The sequence below is a fragment of the Lepidochelys olivacea genome (assembly GCF_965140295.1).
Source record: "Lepidochelys olivacea isolate rLepOli2 genome assembly, chromosome: 2".
Lineage (NCBI taxonomy): Eukaryota > Metazoa > Chordata > Testudines > Cheloniidae > Lepidochelys > Lepidochelys olivacea.
In genome coordinates this window covers 124,858,402-124,883,586 of record NC_140412.1, presented here as the reverse complement: position 1 = coordinate 124,883,586, position 25,185 = coordinate 124,858,402, and the positions used below count along the sequence as shown (strand labels likewise).

The window sequence follows — 25,185 nt, the reverse complement described above, 5'->3', positions numbered from 1 at the left end:
CCTAGACAGAAGCTGCATGCATGTACTCACATGCCACCACATCTACGTACTGTCATGCAAGGTAGTATTTCACTGGGAATTCCTGATTTGAAGGTCCAGGAAGTTAGCAAGGGGAAAAAAATAATGCAGTCATTTTTGATGACAAAAAGGGGCAGAAATTTCATTTCAGGCTTAAACACCCCTTGCCCCTCCCCCCAAACAGACGCACACAAATATAAGTTATGAGGATGTCTTAACTTCTTTTCCATTTTCTGCTTTTACTATCACTACCAGCAGATTAGACAGAGCTGACTGCTTTAGGCTTCAAACAGAGTCAGTCTCGGGGGGGGGGGAGAGGGGGGGTCCTTTAACAAAGCCCTCCTCCCGTACCCTCCCACCGCATTCACTTGCAAATCACTGTGTGTCTGGAAGTGCCTGCTTTCCCCAGCCCTTAACCTTCCCATACCGAGTGCTGCTGCAGAAGCAGAGCACTCTGTCCGTGTGTGTGTGTGTGTGTGTGTGTGCGCGCGCGAGGGAGGGAGGGAGGGTGGTTTCCTTTTTTTTTTATTTTTTTTTTTATTATTAATAATCAGGAGCACTGAATGGAAACCAATCAGACAGAGAGCCCCCTTCGGTTTCGGCTCCCTGCATGCCAGAGTTAAAAGTGACGCTGGGAGAAAGCGAGCCCCACTTAGACGCGAGTAGGTCCAGGCGTGGAGGTAGCCGGCAGCGTGGCGGGCAGCAGGCGGAGGCGCAGCACGGTGTCCGCGCCGGCCGCTGTATTCCTGCCTGAGGCTGAGCACTCGTCCTCTTCTCTTACCGGTAAGGAGATCAAGCTTTGGACTGGTGCAGGGCAAGTTTAACGGAGGAGCAGCCGCCTTCCCTTTCGTTTGGTCGGGCGCGAATGCTCCTGAAAAAGCCGCTACTTTGGCAAAGTTGCCAGCTCGGTGCTGGGGGGCACTGCGCGCCCCGGCCGCTGGGTGTGCGCGCCGGAGGCCGGCGCAGGTTGGGCCGGGCGCCGCTGGCAATTCACGTGCATTTGGTGTCATTTTAAGGAGGGCAAAGCGACGCGGCGTCTTGCTGCAAATTCAGGGGCACTAGCAAGACCCTTTAGCCAAAGGAAGGGGGAGGGGGGCAGCAGCAGCAGCAGCTTGTTCAGGAAGTACCTGCAACGATACCTGGGCTCGGGAGCCGAGAGCAGGTGGCGAGCGAGCGAGCGAGGGAGCGCAAGGAGCGCGGGGCGGGAGCGCTCGGGTCGCCCGGCCGGGCGGAGGCGCCGCGGAGCTGAGCGTGGCGCGCGCTTGAGGTGAGGGGCGTCCTCGAAGGAGAAGTCGGGCCGGGGGGGGGGGGTGGTGCTGGAGCCGTCTAGAAACCGACACTCGTGCAATTCTTGATGGGGTGTGGGGGTGTGGGGGCATTTGACCGGGGGTGCGTGACCACAGAGAGACACTGAATTCATACCTCGCAGTGAATGAGGCTAAGGCACTGGTGTCGCCCTGTCGCTACCTGTTACAGAGTGAAATTATATTTTATCGATAAATAAATCTCACCCTGTTTTATATGCTGCTTGTGCAAAGAGTTGTATCCGGCACTAAGCAGTCCCTATGGCGGTCAGGGGCTGTGGAAAGCATTCCTGTCACTGCTGCAATAAAATCCATATTTTATGGAGAGTTAAATGCAGTACTCTGTCAGTGCAAGTGGATGGTCACCTACGTGACTCCCGCTGACATTCAAGGATCAAGAAGTTTAATGACCAAAATTGCTCCCGGCTTGACACAAGATCTGCTACTTTTCTCCAAAAAGAGACAATGAGGCACCTTTTTTATTGACACCTAGGATTTAGAGTGATAGCAAAACCTTAAAGGGTATCAGGTAGCCAACTTGCTTACTGAGTGTAAAGTCAGCCCTTTGTTTAATTTACAGTTATTGAAACAAAACTGGAAGGGAAAGGATGCCAATTCAGAATAGTTAATGACAACACACATACCCGTGTATTGTGCGTGTATATAAATACATATCTAGCATTGTTTCTGTTCATCCTTTCATGGGACCATATTTAATAGCACCTTGGAACTATTGTAATTCAGGATGGAATTTGGGTAGGAGTTCCTAGTTTTAATCAAAATAAACATAACTCTCTCCATCAAGATAAAGGCTTATTTCATGCATTTTCTATAGTGAAATATCGGTTGTGCAGTCAGTTCCATGTGCAGGTGCTTGCATGTTAGTTTAAGTAATCCATAAATATGATTAACAGCTGCTCATGAGCAGTATAATGTGATGGTACTGGTGCATCCCTATTTTTTTAAAAAAATCCTTTTAAAGGCAATTGAGGCAATACATTTGCATATGTGAAGAGAGTGGAGGGCTGGAGATCTAAATTTAAGTAGATTCCTTCTTCATGGATATAAACACACTTTTTTTTTTAAAAGGCCTGGCAGCAGAGAACTAATTGGATAGTTTCCTTAAACAGCCCAAATGTGCTAATAAATATTTCAGGAAATCTCTTCCCCCTCTCTCCTCTCCAATGTTATGTTCCAGGGCAACTGTAAAAATATAATCACATATGCTTGTGACTTTACACTGCATTGCAATTTTTCTGGACATATTTCTGCTGGCTTGTGATTGACTTTGGAGATGGGGGGAAGCAAACTATCAGAAGTTGCAATACGTTTTCAAGGAAAATGGCACTGATTTAATCTAGCTGTAATTCCTTGCAATTATTTTTGCAGTCATTTCAGGATCTGGCAACCTGGGGTCCCTGTAGGGGATTTATTAGTCTCTCAAGCTTAATGTTTCTCAACCTTTTTGATACCAGGGAACAGATTTCTGCCTTCCTGAACTATGTCATGGAGATCTCAGGGACCAGTGCTGGTCCACAGCGTAGTCTTGGAGGAATGCTGCTCTAGGTATTTTAGCTTTCACACCAGTTCATGGTTCTCATATAGTTCAGTGCTAGCACTCCAAAGGTTACAGTTATAGGCACAGTCATCCTTTTCTACCAGGTCGTTCACTGTTAGAAATATGCATCTGTCTTCTGCCTCGTCTCCATCTGCACAACTCCCCCCTGCAAGTAGTAATCTGGTGCTAAAGATAGTTTTTCCTTTTGAAAAGTAAAGTTTGCATTTTGTACTCTGCTGCTCAGAATATATTTAATTGAGAGACTTCCTTGAAAGGAAACACCCCCATTAAAGAAAAATATTTTTCTCTGCTGAAAATGTTTCAATTTATAGAACTTCTGAATGGTTAGCAGAACATACGCAGACGGCAGCCCTTACAAGCAATGAAGTTAATGTGCAACTCAAGGATATGATGAATCCCTCAAGTCCTGAGCCTCCCCAATCCTCCTTCCACTCAGTTCATTAAATTTATTTTCATCTTGCGAGAGATGATGTCAACATGTTGATTTTCTCCTAGTTATAGACTTGAGGAATGGTTAGATTTGGATGGGATCTCTGTTGGGTCACTTAATCCATGCCTGCCTCCACAATAGTAGCAGGGCTGCTTTAATAATCCATGTGTAGGAGAGCATTGGTATTCTGTTCGTGTTTAAATGACAGTGTTGTCCAGCTCTTGCCTGACTTATTGGTGTGCTGTCTGCATTGACATTTGGTTTCTACTGGAATTTCCCAGTGCCAAGGCTCAAGATGCTCAAAAATTGCTTATGAATCTCACCAGAAATGACTAACTACAAAGGTAAAAAGCAACTAAAATCTATAAAAACAAAGTTGATAAAATACTTTGGGAGCAGCCTGCTGTGATGGTACACAGCATGTTGCATAATGATGGTAATTTCTTCAATGAGTCTGCTGCAATGATGCAAAAAATAAAAAATAAAATGGTTTAAGGTGGCTTTTGATTACCATTATTATACTTGAGAGGGAGCATGGAGGAACTACACAACTGAAGCTATTGTGCTTGACAGATTTCTTAAATTAACCCCCTGAAGACTAGGACAGCTAGCATAGCTGTGTGGCTTTGCTCAAGGGCTTTTAGTTTTTGTAATCACTTAGCCACACAACTGTCAAAAACTAGCCAGTTAGCCTCAGCTGTGATTAATCTTCCCTGCTGTGCAGTGCCATGCATTGTTCCTTTGCTGTATGCCTCACAATATTTAGGATGAGTCTCTGAAATTATGAATTAGAATAAATTAAAAGCTCTGCATGCTGGTGAATCAATCTCTTCTGCTGCCTCTGTGCAGGATTCGACTTGCAGTTTAAATATTGGTTCAGAAGTTTGAAATGTGTTCCAGGCAAGATAAAATCTGGCAGAAGCTGGTTCGCTTAGTCATGGCAGCCCATTTTGAGGCTCTGGAGAAATCAGGATCCCTGGTTAATAAGGATAGAGAAGTGACTCAGTTTGAAATGTAGGGTTTTCTTTTTTTAATAGTGTTTCAACTCAGCTGCTATCTGCCTTATTTGCCTAACAAAAAAGGCACAGAAGCAGATCATCAGTCCCTATTTCAATTAAATAATAAAAAAACCCACGTTGAATAATGCATAATAAATGCAAAGCATCAGGAGCATTATGCTAACAAGGGAACTGCAGAAGAAATAGTTATCTGTCAATTGTATTGTTTGCGACGTTGCATTAGAACTTGATTAGAAACCACTGCCTGAAAACAATACAAAAAGTTGTGTTTTGGGGTTCCTCCCCCATCCTGTTTTACTTTCATTATAAATCTCATTTTAAAAATCTTCTCTCTTCTCCTTTCCTAGGGCCCATCCTACATTTGTTAAAGGCTATGGCAGCACTCCCCTTGTCTTCAGTGGGCGTAAGAACAAGCTTCTCTAGTGCATTTATATTCCTCCTGTTTGTCCTTCTCCTATTAACCCAATATTCAGCCTAATTCTGATCACGCCTTTATCAGCATTGCTCCATTAATTTAAATTTACACTGGATTAATTGGCAGCAGAATTGAGCCATGGTCTCTATTCTGGGTGCTGCCAATTGTCAGTATTGTCTTTTCTTCAGCTGATTGGTATAGCACTGGTTCCTTTGTAAATCTTGTCCAGCACTGGGTGTTGAAGGTTGTTTATAAACAGAAATATGACTTTGTTGCAGAGGGTGTCCCATGATGAGAATATCTCAGATCATACGGATTGTTCATTAAAACTCTCCAAAACCTAATGCATTTTACTGGAGTCCTCTTACAACCGCAAGGATCTTCCCACACCACCGGTCATTTTTTCTCCCTCAGGAGCCTACATCTTAGCAGTCATCTTGTGTTTCAGAGGAGTGAGCAGGCAGGTCTACCTTTTAGGAACCCACAACCTCTCTAAATCCGCTGCAAGGGATCATGCTAGGGTGACCAGACAGCAAATGTGAAAAATTGGGACGGGGGGGCGGGGGTGTAATAGGAGCCTATATAAGAAAAAGACCACTATAAAATCGGGACATCTGGTCACCCTAGGTAATGCTGAGAGATGTGAAATTGTTTTTCCTTTTCATGGGTCTTCTAGCTGGCAGGGTAGGCTTCCCAGCGTGGAGAGTCTAAACTTAGGTCTCCTTTCTGAGTTATTGCGAGGCCACTGCTCTCTCAAAAAACATCCCAAAAAAGGTGTTTTAACAAAGAAGTGATGACTTAACTGTGATGGAGCCAGACCACTTGACAGCATTCAGGTGAGCAATCCAGGATTATGCAGATATTGCATTCCCTCGTCCCACACCCAGCCTGAAAGACACAAGCCAGACATCCCCCCCTACCCCACTCTGCCAGAAGCATAGCATATACATTTCCATCTACTCCCATTCAGGAACTGTGCTCACCTTGTTGTGTTAAGTAGCCTGTGTAATAGTGGCTTTGTTTTGGCATGGTGGGCAGATATTTTATGGATTAATGAGGTTGTTTTGCTAGGTTATATATACACACACAGAAAGTGTTTAATTGTAGCCATGTGATTTACATTTAACTGCAATATAAATGTCCACCGTCTCCTCCCAATCCTTCCCTAGTAACACACCATAACATAGTTTTGCAGTAATAGGTAGTGTGTCTTTCCAGCATTTCCGCTTTTGCACCTAATGATGGAACCAGAGCAGGAGGACCTCAGATAAGGGTCAGTGGAGATTGAAAATTAGCACAGAAATTAAACACTAGTCAAGCTTCCACAGGTATTGCAGGTGTGTGTTTATTTGTGCGGAAGATAGAGACTCCTATCCACTCCTATGCACTTCATCCAGCAGTTAATAGCTCCTGAAACAACAAATGCTGTTCAATCAACATGATCATTAGCATGGAGCTCAGCTTTAGTGTGAAGCGTAAAACCTAACATGAAGAAAAAGAAAATTGGGATGCAAATATCTGTCTATGAAGGAGCCTCCACTTTGTATTCCATAAGGAGATGGGAACAAAAATCTGTTCTGCATTAAAGTTGGTTAGGCTGCCTATACTCTGCTGTGATCAAGAGGATTTGAATCAGGATTTTAAAGACTAAACTTGGTTGAGCCCAGCTACAAACACAAAAGTTATAGCCTAAGGGGGAATGTTCTTTCTTACACCTTGAAAGGGATCCAGGTATTTTTCCATCATATTTTTAAAAAGCACATTGCTAACTTTAACTTCTTCTGGAAGATTGCAAGTGAAATCTGTTTTCTTCCTGAATTTTTTTCTTTTTGTGTGCCTAGTGGTTTGTTATTGTAGGATTTCTGATAAGTACCATCTTGCTGGCATTAATGATTAAAAATGAGTAATTTCTTTATAAATATAAGAAAAGAGAATTAGAACTATCCTCGAGCAAATAGATTGCTTTGTATTTTCACAGTGCTCTATGGATACTAAGGAGTCAGCTTATGTATTGTCCCTGACGCAGGACAAAGCCAAGTTCTATCTGGTCACCCCACAATCTTTCAATGTGTTTATCCTCATAACATCCCTGTGAGATGGGCAGTGCTTAAGCATAGAAAAGCTAAGGGCTTGCCTAAGGTCAAAGAGGAAGTCAGGGGCAGAGCTTGGGTTTGAATCTAGGTCAGCAGAATCTCATGGTAGCACCCTATCCAATTCATCATCTTCTCTGTTCTGCTCATTTATGCTGCTCCTGGAGCAAACTGGAGCTGGTCAAAAAATTTCAAAATTAAAAAAAAAAATTAAGTGTGGGGGGTTGGCTAATTTTTTTTTTCCCCACAAAAAAACAAATACCTTGCCTCTTTTCGGACTAGCTCCAATACTAGCTGAAACGTACGAAAGCTTTGTGAAAGATGTATCCAAGAAAGTGTTCCCTGTTTTTTGACCAGCTTTAGAGTAGACCAGGAGCTTGACTGAGTCACAGTCTACTCCCCCTTTACTTTTTGGGGGTAGAGCCCATTATCTAATGGCACTGATCACTTCTCCATCTGCGCTGGCTCAGCTGCACTGGCCAGCAGGTTGGGTTGTGGAGCCAAGCCTTTGCCCACTTTGTGTGGGGGGGGGAGGGGGGGAGGGTTGAGGAAGTATTAGACCCAGAAAGGCTGCTCTTTTTCTCCCCAGGCTACATTATGGGCATGCAGTGCAGGCTGAGTGCAGCAGACCAAGGAGTCACATTATGACCCTTTCTCCCCTGCACATCAAGACAATCACACTTTAACGTCCCTGTAACGTAGGTCTGCATTATTGGTTCTATGGGAGAAACAAGGTGGGTGAGGTAATTGTTCAGAAGTTGGTCTAATAAAAGCTATGACCTTACTCACTTGGTCCCAAGATATTAGAGAGACTAACACGGCTACAACTTCACTGCACACAACAGTGGAGGATATAAAATTTAGCTATCTGAAATGGAAATGCCACAACTTGAAGAAACAAGAAGCAAAAACCTTAGTAGCAACATCTACTTCCTGAGCAAATGCAAGAAACAAATCTCCTCCCCAAAGGTCTCACCAGATGTATGACACAGAAGTTGGTCCACCCACCTTGTCTGTCTAATATCCTGGGACTGAAATGGCTACAACAACACACATGCATTTTTTCCATTGCACAGGTAGGTAAACTAAGCCACAGGGAGGTTACTTGTCCAGGGCCAGTGTGTCATTAGCACGCAGGTACTGAAGGTAGTGTAAATGCAGACAGATTAAATGGGATAGTGGTAGGGCTGAATTAGTCCTAAAAAGCACCTGTCTCAACTGTGCGCTCAACCTACTAGACAAACAGATCTTCAGTAATAAGAGCTAGAGACAGCATTCGGCAAGATCACAGAGGAGGAATACACACATTTGGAATCCCTTTCATGAAATGACAATTTCCTTTTGTGAAATGAGAGCTCACTTTAGCTGTCATTGCTGCAAGGGAAAAGATTCAGAAGAAAGGTTTGAGTCCACTAACCTTGCTCTTTTAGACAATCAAGCCGTGCCAAATAATTTTTCAAAATTGTATATTTTGTCAAAACTCCTTTTAAGTGTAAGTAACTGTTACTGTATTTCCTTTCCCATCATTGCTGGTTATTAAGCTTTTTCTTTGTAAACATAGGAATTTTTTCCTCATGCTGCTGGACTTCCTGGCCTCCTTCAGCCAGGCCCAGATCTGGAACAACACTAAGCACATGCTTAACTTTAAGCACATCAGTAGTCCTACTGAAGTTGACAGGGCTACTCATTTGCTTCACTGTTTCACTGGAGGGTTCTCGTGAGTTTGCAATGCAATGTGTGACATCACCACAGTTGCTTCTATGGTGACCATATTGTGACCTCCAAAACACTAGGCGTGGTATCACTAAATAATAACTCAGGAAGGAGGAGGAAATTAATTAGAAATGAGAACAATTCACTGAAAACTTTGCTAAATGTGATACCCACAATGAACCCATAGAACAACTTGCACGGCATGGGGTGAGATTCCTCACCACAGATTTGCAAGGATGAGGTGGCCCTTGTTAATTAGCAGTGATGGGTCAAGGAAGTGAAATATAGAAGACATACAGAATATTTGGGTGGGGGTAGAATAATATACTATAAGGGTTTGCCTGACTGTAGCAGGGGTTCCATTCTAGAATATAGCCATATTCAGGAGCTAGAGGTTTGGACATATGTATGAAGCCTTCAGAGTGGGCCAGATTTTGTCTTCAGATGCCCATGTCTCCATTTAGACTTTAATGGAAGCTTTGTGCACACGTTATTTTGGTGGCATTCTGCACCAAAAAATTAAAAATTATGCACACAGTATTTTAAAATTCTGCAAATTTTATTTTTCAAAATAACACTACATAATCACACCAATTTCAATTATTTTGGTAATTTATTTCAAAATACCTGTCAGCAAATATGTCTGTAACATACACACACATTCCCTCAGGAGTAGAGAGGGAAAGAAACCCCTATGACAGCCCAGTTCCTGTGTCTCTACCTCCCCCCAGAGCCCAGTCACAGGGGCCCCCTTGCCCAGACACCCGCTCCCCTCCTCCAGAGCCCAGACACCTGCTCCCCGCCCCCCCATCATAGGACATCAGGGTTGGAAGGGACCTCAGGGGGTCCTCTAGTCCAACCCCCGTTGGTGACCAAGAGCATTGCAGCCCGTTTCTGTGGGTGAAAGGAAATTCTGTGCACACATTAATTTCTGCAAAATTCTGCATTGCACAGTGGTGCAGAATTCCCCCAAGAGTAACACATCCAAGGGCAAAATTGGGCCCAATGTATCTTATTTATTAATATTTACATGCAATGGCACTATTTTAAAGCCATCTTGTGATTTGAATATGTTTACTGCTTTAAAGGCAGTGCTTCCCTGTCAGAAATAAAAGGGTGCCCTTTGATTTCTAGAAAGGGCTTTTTTTCCCTTTCTAAAAAAAAAAATAAAAAAAAATCCAGGCTTCCACTTGTCTCCACACATAATTTATTCTGCTGTGAAATGAAATATCATATTTTAACACTTGTAGGATGTCTTTTGCAGGATTTCTTAAAATGGTGCCTCATTAATTTACTGTAATCCATTTGTTAGATATGCTTCAAGCTGCCAGATATCTCATTCACTTTAAGTTATCATAATTTTCCTTAGCAACAGGTTGTAATTTCAACCAGGCTGGTAAATGTGAGGTAAGAAGCTGATTGTCACAAATCTAGGTTAAAATACAGCACACATCCTCATTTTCAGGGGAAATATTACACTGAACCCTAACAGAGCAACTTTACACAGCAGGATTTCTCAGGATTTGCTTATAGCTGGTTATGACTGCTCATTTAATATTAAATAGGCAAGTATATTGTGTGTGATTACTGATGTATTCAAATTTAACAAGACAGACATTAAAAATAGCTTTCTATCCGAGATCAGCATTTCAGCTGTAGATTTGTTTCCTGCCCTCACCACCCTACTATCTGTCTGCTATCTTACAAAGGCCTGGGACAGTCCCTGATGGTCAGAACACAAGACGGTTAGTTAATCTGTGGTGTCATCTAGGAGGAAGACTTCAGTAACTGGCTTCAGAACGCATTCAGGGCTTGCAGCAGCTCAAGACAATCTGAAACCACTCCCTAGAATTTGAGTCCATGAATGTTCAGCACGTACTGTAGATTGTTGTCAGAGACCGCAGGTTCAGAAAGGGTAGCATAACACTGTGTTTGACTGGAGCCAGGTCAGTATGGTCCAAAAAGACTAGATGACCTAACAGGTCTTTTCCATCTCTGACTTCTATGAAGGGAACACAATAAATCTTTTTTCCCAAAGAAATAAAGAAGGAATGAAGTGGATTTAGGGTGCATGTTTTCAGTCACTGTCCCCCTTCATCTTTTCTCATATACTTACTGGTTGCTGTTCTTTCCCTAAACCTCTATGTGCTTATCTATTGTTTGATTCTTTTCTTTTTTAAAAAAATGACGAGCCTTATATTTGGTAACAGTTCTGCCACCAAAAAGCAAAAGGGATGATACACTGTAGTGGAGAGCTGTTTGAATTCTGAAAATTCATTAGACATCTGCTTGTTGAGAATGAGACTGCTTGTCCTTACATGAAGCATCAAGGGCCATATACTTGCTTGCCTCTCTCATGCTCCTGGCCCATTGACTCAAGTAGGGTGACTCACAAGAGCAGAACAAACAGGATTCAGCCACAAACTAGCAAAAGATGAGTAGAGCCCTGCAAATCCACAGATGTCCGGGGACCATTTTTGAAGATTGGAGGCAGATACAAATTTGTATTCGCCCAGGGCTCTAAAATGAGTTATTGTAAATAGCAGAGTTGGGCCATCAGAAGTAACTTTCTAATGCAAGCAAGATTAACTTGATGTGCTGTCTGCAATGAGATATTAGAGATGATAGGGAGAGCGAGAAAACTTTCATTTAGATGGAAACATGACTGATTAATTAAGCAGTAATGAACAAGGAGCCTTGCTATGCATGGATATGAGGCTCACAGTGCTAATTTAGCACAAAGTACAGATCCCAATTTGTTGTTAAATTAAAATGGCTTTTTAAATTGTTTACATTTTTTTTCTTACCTGTTTCTGTGTGGCAAAATGATTATCCTGCTGGTTATGGAAACCAGTCAGAGCCACAGAATGTGGGCGAGGGGGAGGGATTGTCCTGTTTTGTAATTAAGAAATACACTCTAATATCTGTGGCATCATGAATAAGCACTTCAAAGCAATGAGTGTGCTTTGTGTTGCATATTAAGCCAAACAATTAGCATGCTAACAAGCAGCTCTGGACATAGAGCAAAAAATGCATTGTACTTAAGGATTTTTTTTAAATCCAAAATCTGTTCACCTGACAAGTAAATAAAGGGAAGACATTTTTTAAATATTCAGAACAGCTTCTTTTTGATAGGCATCATGATTATGTCACATGGTGAAACTTTCCACCCCATTAATGTATGATGGTATAGAGAGATTTTTCATAAGTCAAGCCCTATGGAAAATAGGGGGATAATAAAAAAAAAACAATGTCACTACAAGGTTAAGTCACAAAGAAGTTTCACTATGACAGGAATGATTCTTTGTAATTTATTGCAGGATAGCTCGACAATAGCAATTTGTCATGCATTGTGATATAATTTGATGGGTTCATTTCTTAAATGAATTATAAATTACCTCTGTATATCAACGACAGAGCTGGATTTTTTTAATGTAAATATTCCCTCAACTTTTCTTCCTTTTCTAATCCATTTTCCTTCATACAGAAATGACTCCCCTCCCCCCATCTAATCTTTCCACTAATAAGGTGTTTAATAATTTAGAAGTCTAAAAAATGAGCATATTTCAAAGAGGTTGGTATCAATGTTAGTCTGAGAGCCTCAGGCTATAAAAATGTGGACGCGGCTACCAAACTTTTATAGAGTCAGAATCCCAACTGTCTTTCTGCTGCAGGCAGCTATTTTATTAAAGTTGGTATTAAACAACACTGCCTAGAGTCTGATTAACAATTTATGACTGCCTAAGAAGGATTAGCAGAAGCCTATCATTTTGATATTTAAATCTTAATTTGCATCTAGGAAAAAGATGGACCTTATGCAGGTTTACAGTTTCATTTATTATTTATTTTCTGCTGCATCCGAAACAAATACTCATCTGCGCATTTCAAGCACACTTTGTTTTACTGCTGTTTCAGGATCTGATCCCAGTCCCATTTTGAAGTAAATGAGAGCTCTTCTATGGACTTGGGTGGGAGAAGAATTGGCCCCTGCCATCATGTGATGGGCCACATTGCTCAAAATGAGAATTGCCTCCTGCTAGGTGCCAAACACCCCTGCTGAAATTAATAGGAATTTGGAGTGCTCAGCATCTACCAGGATTGGGCCCCAGTTTTGCATGCCTAAGAACTGACTGCATCCAGCAAATGTTATTCTAAAGAATGGAATCTAGACAGACATGACTAAAATTTACTTGGCAGAGAATCCCACAGACCAATTCTCTTCTCCTTTGGTCATAATTTATACTGTGCAACTAGTTAATCTGTGTCAGTGACTGGCCTGGTACCAGACTAGACTCCGATTGGGGGAATACTGCTTCCACTACCAAGAAGGAGTGGGGAGGAACTGAGCTGGACCTGCAGCTGCTGGGTGGAGATGGAACGGGAGTAGGAATAAACTCCAGAACCGATACTAGGCGAAATTGTGCTCATTTGCACCAGTAGAAAACCAAAATAATTCTATATACGTTGTAAAGGAGGTGCTCCTCATTTGCAGCTGTGTAACAGCAGAATATGGCCCATTTGTGTCAAGGCTATTTTTATATATATTTCTAAAAATAGAAAAATGCTAAATTTCCAGTTCTGCAGATCTTTATTTTAAAATGATCTTAACGTCCCCATGTCCCAGACCCCCTCAATTCAGGTCCTGCTCAGAAAAAATTATTTCCACTTATCTATTCTTCAATGGACTTAATGCTCATGGTTATTTTAGGGGTTAGACATAGTGGTCATACCCTGCAGTGCTAAAGGAAAAGAGAGTGTTTACTAGAGGTTGGTAGCTCAACTGGCTTGCAGTAAGAAAAACAGTTTGGTCGCTTGAGTCTCACTAGTCAGTGAAATACTAAAAGATTCACAGGAGATACTGTTTAAGCATCACTGATGTTTTCCATGGCCCTGATTGAACTCTTAGCTTTGACTCTGCAGCTTCTCTTTTAATCAACAGCTTAGTTTTGTCTTGAGCTCAAGGGCTTTAAGTTCTAAACACTAGATCCATGGTCTGGAAGTGGCTAGTTCTTCTTCAAAGAAGAAATTAATATTAAGCCCATTATAAGGGACATTTCTCATATTACTTCTGGCTTTCCAGAAAGTGATCAATTAACTTTCTATTTTTGTTGTCTTCTTTGGTCTATATTCTCCTTTCAGAGTTGTCATGTGATTATCTCCATGCATGGCAATCAGAATATTCTCCTCGTTGGACTTCATTTAAGCACATGCTTAAATGCTGTTATGTCCCACTGACTTCATTGGGTCTTAAACTAAGTACTTAAGTGTTTTGCAATCAGGAACTTTAAGCATATCTGTGAGGAGTAAGTCCTTTAGATTCAGAATTTAGCAGAGCTCAAGAGTTTGTTCCTCTTCTGCTTCTGAATAATTTTTTATCAAATTATAGAGGCAGATCCTCAGCTGGTGTAAATCAGTATAGTTCAATTGACCTCAAGGGAGCTATGCTGATTTACACCAGCTCAGAATCTGGCCCATAAAGTAAATCAGCAATAGGAAATGTGTATATAGAAGTTGAAGTTCCCAACCATTTTCATAATGTGGACCAGATCTTAATAGAGATCATAGGCAGCTCCCCTCCCATTTGTGATGGCTCAGACCAGTTTACCTCCCATTCATGATTCTGGGGAGAAGCTCCCCTTCCATTTACAATAACGCAACAGCTCCGTATTCATAGCATTTTCATTTTTGTTGCTATTAGTGTGTTAAGTGTTTTGTCCTTTTTGAAAAAGTTAGTCAATGGTTTATTTTTGATCTGCCTTCTCCAGTTTAAAAATTCTCCGTAGTTGAGCAGAAGCAATACGATGTGGACTTCATTGACCAATCACACAATATGAACAAACAGCCACAGCCAACAGTTTACGATCAACCTGGAGGATGAATTATTCATCCAAACTATTCTGCAGATAATTATTATTTATATTACATTAGTGCCCACATGCCCCAGTCATGATTGTGCATGGCAGTGGACTAGGAAAATAATCTCTAGCCCAAAGAGGTGGCAAATATGTTTACAGAAATAGAGTTTGGTTCAGGGATTATTAGCTGACCAGAAAATGTTATTAGAAAAAGACTAGCTAAACTGACTGTTGTTTAATTGTAGCTTGTAAGCAACATATGTTGTACATGCCTTGGTCAATTTTGAAATGCATTTATTTTTACAAATACATTCTGTACTTTAGTTAATTCCTTCTTATTGGGCCTGATCCAGAAAATCTCTGCACTGTGAAACTCCCAACAGATGTCAATGGGATTTTCACACACAGGGGGATTGTAGGTTCCCTTTTAATAAGGCATGACCCAAAGTACATAACACGCTTGTAGCAGTATGTAAGAATGCCTGATGTGGAGGGCTGCAGGATCAATCCCAGTGTAAGGGCATCATGCTGAAACAGGATGAAAGCAGAACACAAAATTGCAAGAAGTGTACTATAAAATGAGAGAGAGAGAGAAACAAGAAGCGCATAAAAAGAGCCTTTGGGAAACAGTGTGAAGGTCAAGAAATGTGCCTGTAGAGCTCTTCAGGCTAAATTCTGCCCTCAGTTACACACACCATTGTCTTCATGGGTAGAACGGAGGTTAGAAAATGTCCCATATTTTGTTAATCCTCAAACTCCAGAGTGTTCGAAACCAGGCTGCATTCCTGTTTTACTGATACACATTCCACATCAGACAATAGGCTTCTCAAACCCACGTCCCTAGATATTTTATAGCTTTCTCTGGTTGATTTCTGCATCAAGGAGAACCGAATCCTGTGGCCAATTTTGACTTCATTTACAGCAGACTCTGATAACCTGTTACTTTGCAGTCACAGGCACAACCTCTTCCCTCCCAGCAGAACAACTACTAGATAAAAAATTCTGGGAACATTGGCTTTCCACAGACCCAAGCCCAAGCTTTGGATACTGGTTGTAAACTTACTTCTACCATACACCAGTGCACTTCAATGTCCCATATAGGCCACATTTTCAAAGGAATACATGGGATATTATGTGCCTGATTTCCAGTTCCGTCTCAGCTAGAGATGGGCTTGAATCAAAACCCTAACTTCAAAAACCAAAATCTGAACCTGTGTCTAAAGTATGCAGATAGCCCATCACATCTTTATAATGGGCAGAAAGGAAACCCTAGATCCAAACAACCCCAGACTTTTCAGGAGGGGAGGGAGATTTGAAATCAAAATACAAGAAGAGAGTCTCAAACTAAAAATTCATCCCAATCCAGCTTTAAAATTTATGCCTGCAGTTTAGCATGCATAGGCATAAACTCCCAAATTAGCACAGTCAAGCAGCCATTGCCCATTACAAAAGTGGTTGACCTGTGCACATTATGAGTGTGCAGATAATTACATGAAAAAAAATCCTTAGCTGGTGTAACTCAGTGTATAGATCTATGACATAATTGGAAGAATCTACAGTGAGGATCTGGCCCTACAATTCTAAAGTTAGAAGATGGTTTGGAAAATTTGCCCCCACCCCATTGTTTCTTCCTGACCAAAAATGCCCAGAAAGTTCTAGAACACATTTTTCAGAGTGGCAGACTTCCTTGTGTGTGCTCAGTTTGGATTAACAAAGTTTACAGCTGGAATTCAGAGCCCTCTGCACTACCCAAATGGGGTGCAATCCAAGTACTTAAAGGTGCAAGTGCGCAGCTTTGCTCAGGTTGTTTAGGTTTTCTCTGCCCCAAAGTCAAACGTGTGGCTAGCCACTGTGGCCCTCAGTCTATCTGGATATATAGCTGTGTCATAACTAAATGCGGGGGGAGGGGAAGAGGAAGAGGGAGGAAGAAAACCTCACGCTAGAAGTGTGACTTTGGATACTTGCGTTTTTTGCCTTTGAAAAAGCTAAAAAAAGTTAAAACAGCATCACCAGTTCCACTGGAGACGGGAGCTGGGCTCTTTGTCCTGACTTCCACACAGCGCAAGTCGTATATGACATCAATCTGTCTCATACCACTGCGTCACCATTCAGTCTGCCAGTGCAGAAGGTAAAAAGACAAGAGACTGTCAGGGGAATGCATGTAGAGGTGGACTAAGGAGTAAACTGCTGTTTAAACAGGTTTATGGGGAATGTGATATTTCTTTTTAACAGTCTTTTTTAAAAGACTTTTAGAGAGCAGTTTCTTCTTCCCCATAGTGCTGTCAGTTGGCAGATCCCACTGGGCGGGGGAAGCAGAGGACACCACACTCTTAAATGGCTCTTAAATGACATTGTTAAAATTTACAGCTGCATTGTTTAAAAGCCATTTCAGGAGCAGTTTCTCATCCTTACCGCACAGACTGCTTTCACCTGCCAGTCTTTTAATAGGCTGTATTCTGCCAGCCTCAGTGGTGACATGGCAGCACCTGACTTGCTGGCTGGCATTTTGCATTATTCAGTATACAGATATCAACATGGGGAGTAGGAATAGGCTACACAAGGCATTTTACCACCAAGTCCCCTGCTCACATGCAGCGCAGTTCAGATGCAGATGACCAAAAGCCACTACCAGCTGATGTCTGTTCAGGGGATTATGTAAAAGCAATTAGTGGTTTCAATCTATTTCTTAATGCAGAAGTGTCCATATCACAAATGCCTTTATTAGCATCTTTTGGGGGCAGTCTCTGAGGATAACTGAAAAGCCTGGGCTACCATCTTGCCCCAGACACGCTCCTGCAGAACAGGATTGTGGCACCTATGCAAGATAATGTGAGGAAACCTAAATAGAGGTCTTCAATCCGCAGCGTTGTGAGTCTGCTACAGTGCACAATCATTACATCAGTACAGGGAAAAAAAATTAAAACAAATGCTGATGCCAGATCAGATTCTGATTTACAAGGATACAGGAGTGGGAAAGATTCCTGAATATCTGGGATTCTGTTTGGAACGTGGAGTTATTTAAAGGGGCCATTTATTAATTACTTCTCAGAAGAAAAGTCGATCACAGGAGCAAATTTACTTTTCCTATTCTCCAGCCATGCAGGTGAAAGACCTACACTAAGTATACCCTAGGATACTGGAGCACATTTTCAAGTGTGCCCTTTAAACATTGCTTGCAAGATTTCCTGGGGGGGAGGCACAGTAGGTCATGATTTTGTAAGCACAGACTTAGAGGCCAGTTTTGAAAGCGTGACCTAATAATGTAGCACTCAGTCATGCAGGTCCTTACTCTTCTGGTGTAACAGCAAAGATCCAATGAAGACCATGAAGCTATGATCTGACCCCTAGTCAGGGATGTATAGTTTCTGGTGAAGTCACTGGGCCTGGATTCTGAACTCAACACTAGTTTTACACTGTTGTAACTCCATTGAGTAAAATCCTGGCCCAACTGAAGTATGGCAAAATTCCCATGGACTTCCAACAGGGCCAGGATTTCACCCATTGACTTGAGTAAAATGGGGATAGTGATGATAGTCTCCTTTATACATGCTTTAAGATCAACTGATCAACTGTGTAAGAGGTAGGTATTGCTTATTATTAACACTGGTGGGAGGGGATATTTACTTAGATTTTTTTTACTTTCCAAAAGCATGGATTTTGTTTTTATTATTCATTTACAGTCCATTACACATATTTCATTCAGTATTGCCAGCTCTCACAGTTTTATTCCAAGTCTCACAACGTTTGTTTTTCTTAAAGCGCCAGCTCCTGGAGTGATGTGATTTTAGCTTTTATTTAAAATAAGTGTCTAGCCCTCATGATTGAAGAAAAGCTTGAAAATGTGCACCTTACAAGATAGAAAATAAAAAAGAATCCAAACTTTATTATTTACAAACAAACAATTTCTTGATAGAGGGGTGGCTGGTTTGTTTTGTTCGCTTTGATTTGTTGGTTTTTAGGACCTAACTCCTGATTTTTTTTTTTTTTTTTTTTTTAGCACATGGGTTGACAGTCCTAATTATTTGTTTTGATTATTGATGAATTCCTACCTAAGTCATATTTAGCATAACAGCAAGGTTTCCTTTCAACTGACCAGTTACATACAAGAATTTGTAACCTTGCAATCTCCATTTTGATTGCCTCACAGTCTTGTGCATGTAAATTTACACTCGTGTTCCAGGCACCTGGATTTCATGGTCACAAGTTGTTAACAAGGAGGAAAGTGCAGTAAAGAAAGATTAATGCTAATAACGATAACACTTAGTATTTACATTGCTCCGTGCAGTCCAAGTGCTTTTCAAACAGTAGCTAATTATGATATGTAAAAAATGATATGTTCAATGTCTAAAGGGTGATAGTTGATTAGGAGGACAGAATGTTAAAGGTGACTAGAGACATTTTTAATGTACTGTAACAGTGATAAGTTTTTTTTTTTTATAGAGAAGTTCTTAGGGACTTGTTAAAAAAAAAAGGTCCAACATGATATGTTCATATTTGGAAAAAGTGGCACATTTCACAAATAAATAATCCTAAATCCACTCTTTTGTAAGAAAAATAAAGTCTTTGGTTTATATGTCTAGATCAGTGGTTCCCAAACTTGTTCCGCTGCTTGTGCGGGGAAAGCCCCTGGCGGGCCGGGTCAGTTTGTTTACCTGCCGCGTCCGCAGGTTGGGCCAATTGCAGCTCCCAGTGGCTGCGGTTTGCGGCTCCAGGCCAATGGGAGCTGCTGGAAACGGCGCAGGCCGAGAGACGTACTGGCCGCTGCTTCTAGCAGCTTCTACAAATAAGTGGCCCACTTATTTGTAGAATACAGCTACAAGTGGAGAGTTAAAAATCAAATCTGATTCACCTTGTAAAATATTGACTCCAGTTGTCAATTATATGCTGTTTAGGCTCTTCTCCCTGTAGAACCACAAAATACAGCCTGTTTCAGGAGGTTTTTGGTGTTGCTTGAAAGACTCTTCTCCTCTAAGGACTTGTCTACACTGTGGGGTAATGTGTGCTAACATGTTGCACATCAGTTGGTCAATGTAGAACCTGCTCATGTGCACCAAGTTTTGCCTACTGCATGTTAAATTGCATTAGGGAATGATTAGAATGCACCAGCATGGTCAACATGATTAATGTGCAACATATTGATGTGCTTCAGAAATCAGGCCCTGGTAGTGTGGATTAACCCACCGTGTAGACAAGCTCTTATACACACGACAGCACTACCACCATGGTGATCTTCAGTCCAGATTTATCCCTGCTCTGGTTGACGAATGTTGTGTCCTCACTTCAGTGGACTGATGCAGGGGCACAGAATCACTGGAGCACAAGCCTACCTTGACCACACCTCCTGCTGCTCCTGACATTCCCCTGCACTACACTTAGTTGCAGGATTCCAACAGGAGTAACTTCGCTAGACACAAAATGCTCCCTGTATCCATGACTCCTCTGGAAGTGATATACATACAGGCCCACAGACCTCCCCTCCTTCTCCCTCTCCCACATAGTGTTATTCTCCTGGGCCCTGGCTTTGTACCTACCCTTTGGCCCCCTTGCTCCAGTTTAGCTGATGTGAGAAGATCTGTAGAGCAACAGCAAATCGTGTCCTTCCTCTTTTACATGCTGGTAAGCAAAGGCGGGATGGGAGCCAGAGAACCCTTTGAAACGGACCTGTGTTTGAAAAAAGTTGACTGGTAGTTGTGGAATTTTCTCTTGCACATTTCAGGATACAAAGCTAAAATTCCTGTCTCTGCTGCTCTGCTCATATTGCTTTAGTGGAGTCATCTTGTATTTTCTCCTTGAAGAATGTGACATCACAAAAATTAGTGCGTTTACCAATTAATACAAATTAGGATGGGGGGGAAGCAGCTTCATAAAATGAGCCTGATTACAAGTTTCTGGTAGAAGATTATTTTCTGCGCTCCTTGAATTTGGAGGGGGGGGAAGGCAGGTAATCTTGTCTTAAAAACTTCATTATTCACTGAATGTTTTCCATGTGTCATTAGGATTTTTAAGGATCGTGCGGGGGAAACTTGAAAAATTAGTACTCCTTTGCAGTGGATTTGTAGATTTACTTTACAGTGATGGTCCACATTTCAGTGTCCATTTTAAAAAAAAAATAAAAATTAGCTGATTGCCGCCATTTCAGTTTAGGCTTCTTTGGTAAAATATAAACATTTTAAAATCCTACAATAAAATGGTGTGGTATTTGATTCAGATTACAGCCTATGCAGTGCTTTTTATATTGTGGTCTATCGGCTGGAATAGCAGACGGGCTTAAGTACTTATCACTTTGTAATGGTCTCCCCCACTAGTGGTAGAGGACTAAAACCAAAGAGGCTATGACTAACCACTGCATCCAACATGCAACTACACAACCCCCATGCCCTCTGTGTCCTGAAGAAGATGCATGCATTAATGCACATGGAGGAGTTGGGAGCATGAGCCCCTTGTCCCCTTTAGAAGCTTCACTTGACCTGACTGCTGTTGATCAATTTGTGCTGACCTGTCCTTTCTTCAGGCTTAGTTAGGCCAGAACAGAGAGCTTATCAAAGAGAAAACAGTATAGGTCACTCAAGCCCCTATGCAAAATAGGGCCACAAGTGGGAACAAAGTGTGACATCATGGACCACAAGGGAAAAAGGTAATTAGCCACTGAGCTCCTAGTTATTAAACAGACTTTGGAAACACTGATGAATAGGCCAGCTCCAAGACCTAAAATCTACAGTACTTCGGTGCTTGCAAACCCTACATGACTAAGATGTATTTGGCTGGAGCGAACGTAAACTTGACATTTTTCATGGTGGGGATTGCACCCAGGTGAGCCCTCACCCCCTAGTCTATACTTCCAGTGTGGCTGATTATTAAGTTGTTATTTTTAAAGAAGTGCTAGACGTGGAAACCCAAGTTACTGGTAGTACTCAGTGGTATAGAACAACCCCCTCCCTCTAAATCATTTCTTGTTAAAGCAAAACTACAGTTCTAATCTGCAGTAAAACAAAATTAATAATCATAAGAGAAGGAGCTTCTGATCCTCTTTATTTATAATTCAGACAACAGAGAAAAACCTTGCTGATTTTGAGGTTGCAATGTAGTTGACCATCCGTTCAGCTAGCCATTGTTTAAAGGGCATTTGACGTTGAGTTACATAGGGCCCAATCCTGCAAGATACTGAGCCTCCTTTGCTCCATAAGCATCCATAAGAATGAAGGGTGCTCAGACCCTTATGAGTTTGGACTTTTATGTGATGATGTAGCTGGAATGCGGACTGGAACAGATTGAAAAATGGGATTAAGTTCTTTTATTTGTCCTCTTCTACCATCGAGAAATGGGAATACTTTCAACCAGCTCTAATGTTGACATTCAGAGTCCCCTCAATGCTGTAACGTATCACTTGTAGAATTCTCATTTGTATTTGGTGAAGTTTACCAGAGCATATATTGCATAGTAGTGGATAATGCAGTTTAGACTGCAAACCTACTGCTGTGCTAACCTTCTGTTTTTACTCAGGGCTTTCTGAAACAATAAGCTTTTTAAACTGAAATGTTTATGCTTTTCAGTCCTAAAACCATGAAAACTCATATAAATATACACCACACAATACGTAGATAGGCAAGTGGATAGAGAAGATCTGTATTATGCTAATTGGAAGAAATAGTTAACTTTCTAAAACACAATCTTAAGAAAACTATGGTAAACAGGAGGTGTTTACATCCAGGAGACTAGGGTAATACATTTATCAAGAAAGAAAACCCAAAAGAGAAGCTAAAAGAAAACAAATATGCTGAGCAAAATGGGGATGATTTAAAATAAAATCTATGATTTAAAAAAAAAATGTGTATGCTAATCCTAATGTTTTCAAATGGAACAACAGTATGGGGAGGAAAAATTCACATTTAAAAAGAAATGTGTGCAGCAAACAAAAATAATTATGAATGGAAAGATCGCCATGAAATAAGAAGCAGATTGAATCTGTGTGTTCTTTAACAGTGGGGCATTTGCCAGTGTGAAGGTACATTCAGCAGTGTGACTATTAGAATTAAAGAATATGTCCGCTTAGGCAAGATGTTTAAAGCCATCTTGTTTAACACAGAGAGAACCTGTTACAAATTTTCTCCCATTATGAGAAGTATTTTATTTTTTTCCTGTACTTCCAGCTTCCTTTGAATGGTGTAATACATTTAATTGCTCATGTCTCTTCCAGGGAATGTTTACTAGTGGCACTATTGATAAAGATACCAAGGTGGTAGGTGTCTTAGGGCTTAGAAACACTAGACAGACAGAACTCAAGCCTATACGTTCAAGCCAGTGGATGTTTTGCTATTAGTTTGAATAGGAGTCAGACCAGAAGTGAGAGAGGAGTACATCTCTAGCTTGCCATGAAATATACAAAGCAAAGCAAAAATCTTTCATACCTCTAAATTTTGGAAATCATTTAAGATTGAATTACAGTTACAAACAAATCATATTACTGCATAATAGCATGGACAAATATGTTCTATTCATTTGATAGCAAACAGTTATAGCTGCAAAACCATTATGATTTAACTTTTTAAAATAACTTTCAAAACGAGTCTGGTCTAAAATTGTCCGTGACTGGCCCTGATCTTGCAAGTACACCTGCATCCAAGGATATTTCTGCAGGAATGGTCCCAATGCAACTACTTATATGCATAAGTATTTGTAGGATTTGGATCTAAAAAGGTGAATTACTATGAAAAGGTTTGAGGAGACTCTGTTCAGACATTTTTGAATTATGGAAGGCTTAAACGAAAAGAAAAGAAAAAACAAAAACCACACCACCACCACCCCCACACACTTTTCTTTGCCTGTAGATAATTCAAGAATGGCTGAACTTTGAACATTACTGTTAAACATTGAGGTGTATGTCCATAATAAAAACCTGAGAAGAATTTGCTAGTTAGTAATACATTTATAAGCAACTGAAAGTCACTTCTGGGCTTGCTTTGTAGGCATGTGTTAAGATTTTTAGCTGATCTCAACAGCTGATCTTTCCCTCCCTTTCCACTCTCTATGTGAGATCACAGTGCAACTTCTGTTGTCCATTATCACTACCTTATTTGTTACTGATGGGACAGTTGACATAAGGTAATTGATTTTTTCCTTTTCCTGATAAGCATAGAAAAATGCAGCTATTTTGGATTGTATGCTCTTTCCATAGTTTGTTATATTATGCAATACTTGTTAAAAACAATTTTAAGTTTCTCAAAGTGCAGTCACCACATATACAAAGAGGTGCTATGGCCCTGTCCTATATCTCTCGATTTCCAGCACTTTGGTCATCATGGTAGTCATGCCATTAACCCAACCTTGCAGAGTGTGTCCAGCCAAACAGCAAACAGTATGAATTAGTCCACTCCATGACTCATTCATTTTAGTGAAACTAAATGCCTCTATCAAACCGTTTGTCACAGTGAGAGTGAACTTCTGAGCCTAATTTTGATCAGATAAATACTCACAATAGTAACCATGTGTCTCCTTTAAGAACAATGAAAACACAAATGCAGAGAACTAGGTCGGTCGGTCAGTCAGTGTTAAGGTTGAACAACTTAATTTTAAAAAAAGTCAGGAAGTGCAAACTTGACTATCCAACAGCCATGGTGCAGATGTGATTTTTTTGCATCATGAAAGGCTAACAGGAAACACATTTCTTTTCCCAAGGTTAAACTTACTGAAGTTTTTTTTCCTTTGACAGATAAGTCAAAAATGGCAGAACTTTTGAACATGCCATGTAAAGAGGAAGGTGTGCATTTCATATGCATTAAACAAGAAAGAAAGAACGTGTAGCAGAAATATACAAGATACACATGTAACTAGACAAACAGGAATAGAAAAGTACCTTATGTCATGCTACCAATAGCTCAGTGGTTTGAGCATTGGCTTGCTAAACCCAGGCTTGTTGTGAGTTCAATCCTTGAGGGGCCATTTAGGGATCTGGGGCAAAAATTGGGGATTGGTCCTGCTTTGAGCAGGGGGTTGGACTAGGTGACTTCCTGAGGTTCCTTCCAACCCTGATATTCTATGAAAGTTAGTTTTTGCAAATGTAATTTATCCTCTTAATTTTCTTGTGCTATATCATCTAGTAACTTGTGTTCTGGCCTCTTAAAATTATTGACCTTGGACACCAAAGATCAATTTTTCTGCTTTTTCAGAGTCCATTCAGTGCCATTTATCAGTTATTTCTGGTTGCTTACTTTTGTTTTAGGTTACTTAATTGGAAGTAGTTAATTGGCCTGGGTGTCTTACGGCCAGGAAAATAATGAGTCTTAAGCAGTACTAAGCTCCCATAAATATTTCACTTTATGCTAATTTCTGTGCTTCCAGCTGAGTTGTTTGAAGTGCTCAAAAAGCTTTTTTGTTCACAATTAAATACATAACTAAAAAAAATGAAATGTGCTCTCACATTTAAGTGTGTATATTATATCTCAGTGAGGAATCCAATTCTTTATTTAAGATTGACAGTCATTTCACATCCATAATCAAATTATTTGTGTAAGTGTGTATCCTGTTAAAGCTCTGATTCTTGAAATGCCACTGGACAGGCTCTGACTAGAAGGCTTGTCCTTCGAGCATAGCTGTTTGGAAAGCCTAGAGCTCCCTCAAGTGGACAAATGTTGGTGATTTGTGACTTAATGAATGGAACCTCTATCTGTCCTTTTATTCAGTGAGAAAATGCTTCTAGCTACATGCCTAAAGCTTTGCACAAGAAAATTTAACTTTGAGAGGGATTCTTCTTTTGCACTTACACACA

At 40.9% G+C, this 25,185-nt stretch overlaps 1 protein-coding gene across 1 annotated transcript in view; it reads left to right on the top strand.

The window, feature by feature from the left end:
- The first annotated feature begins 572 nt into the window (after positions 1 to 572).
- The window catches only part of LOC311517200 (cadherin-6), a 115,647-nt gene continuing 91,034 nt past the window's right edge, over positions 573 to 25,185 (top strand). The window contains exon 1 of the mRNA XM_084621819.1: positions 573 to 801. The gene's annotated coding sequence lies outside the window, so the exon portion shown is untranslated. The remainder of the gene's footprint in view (positions 802 to 25,185) is intronic.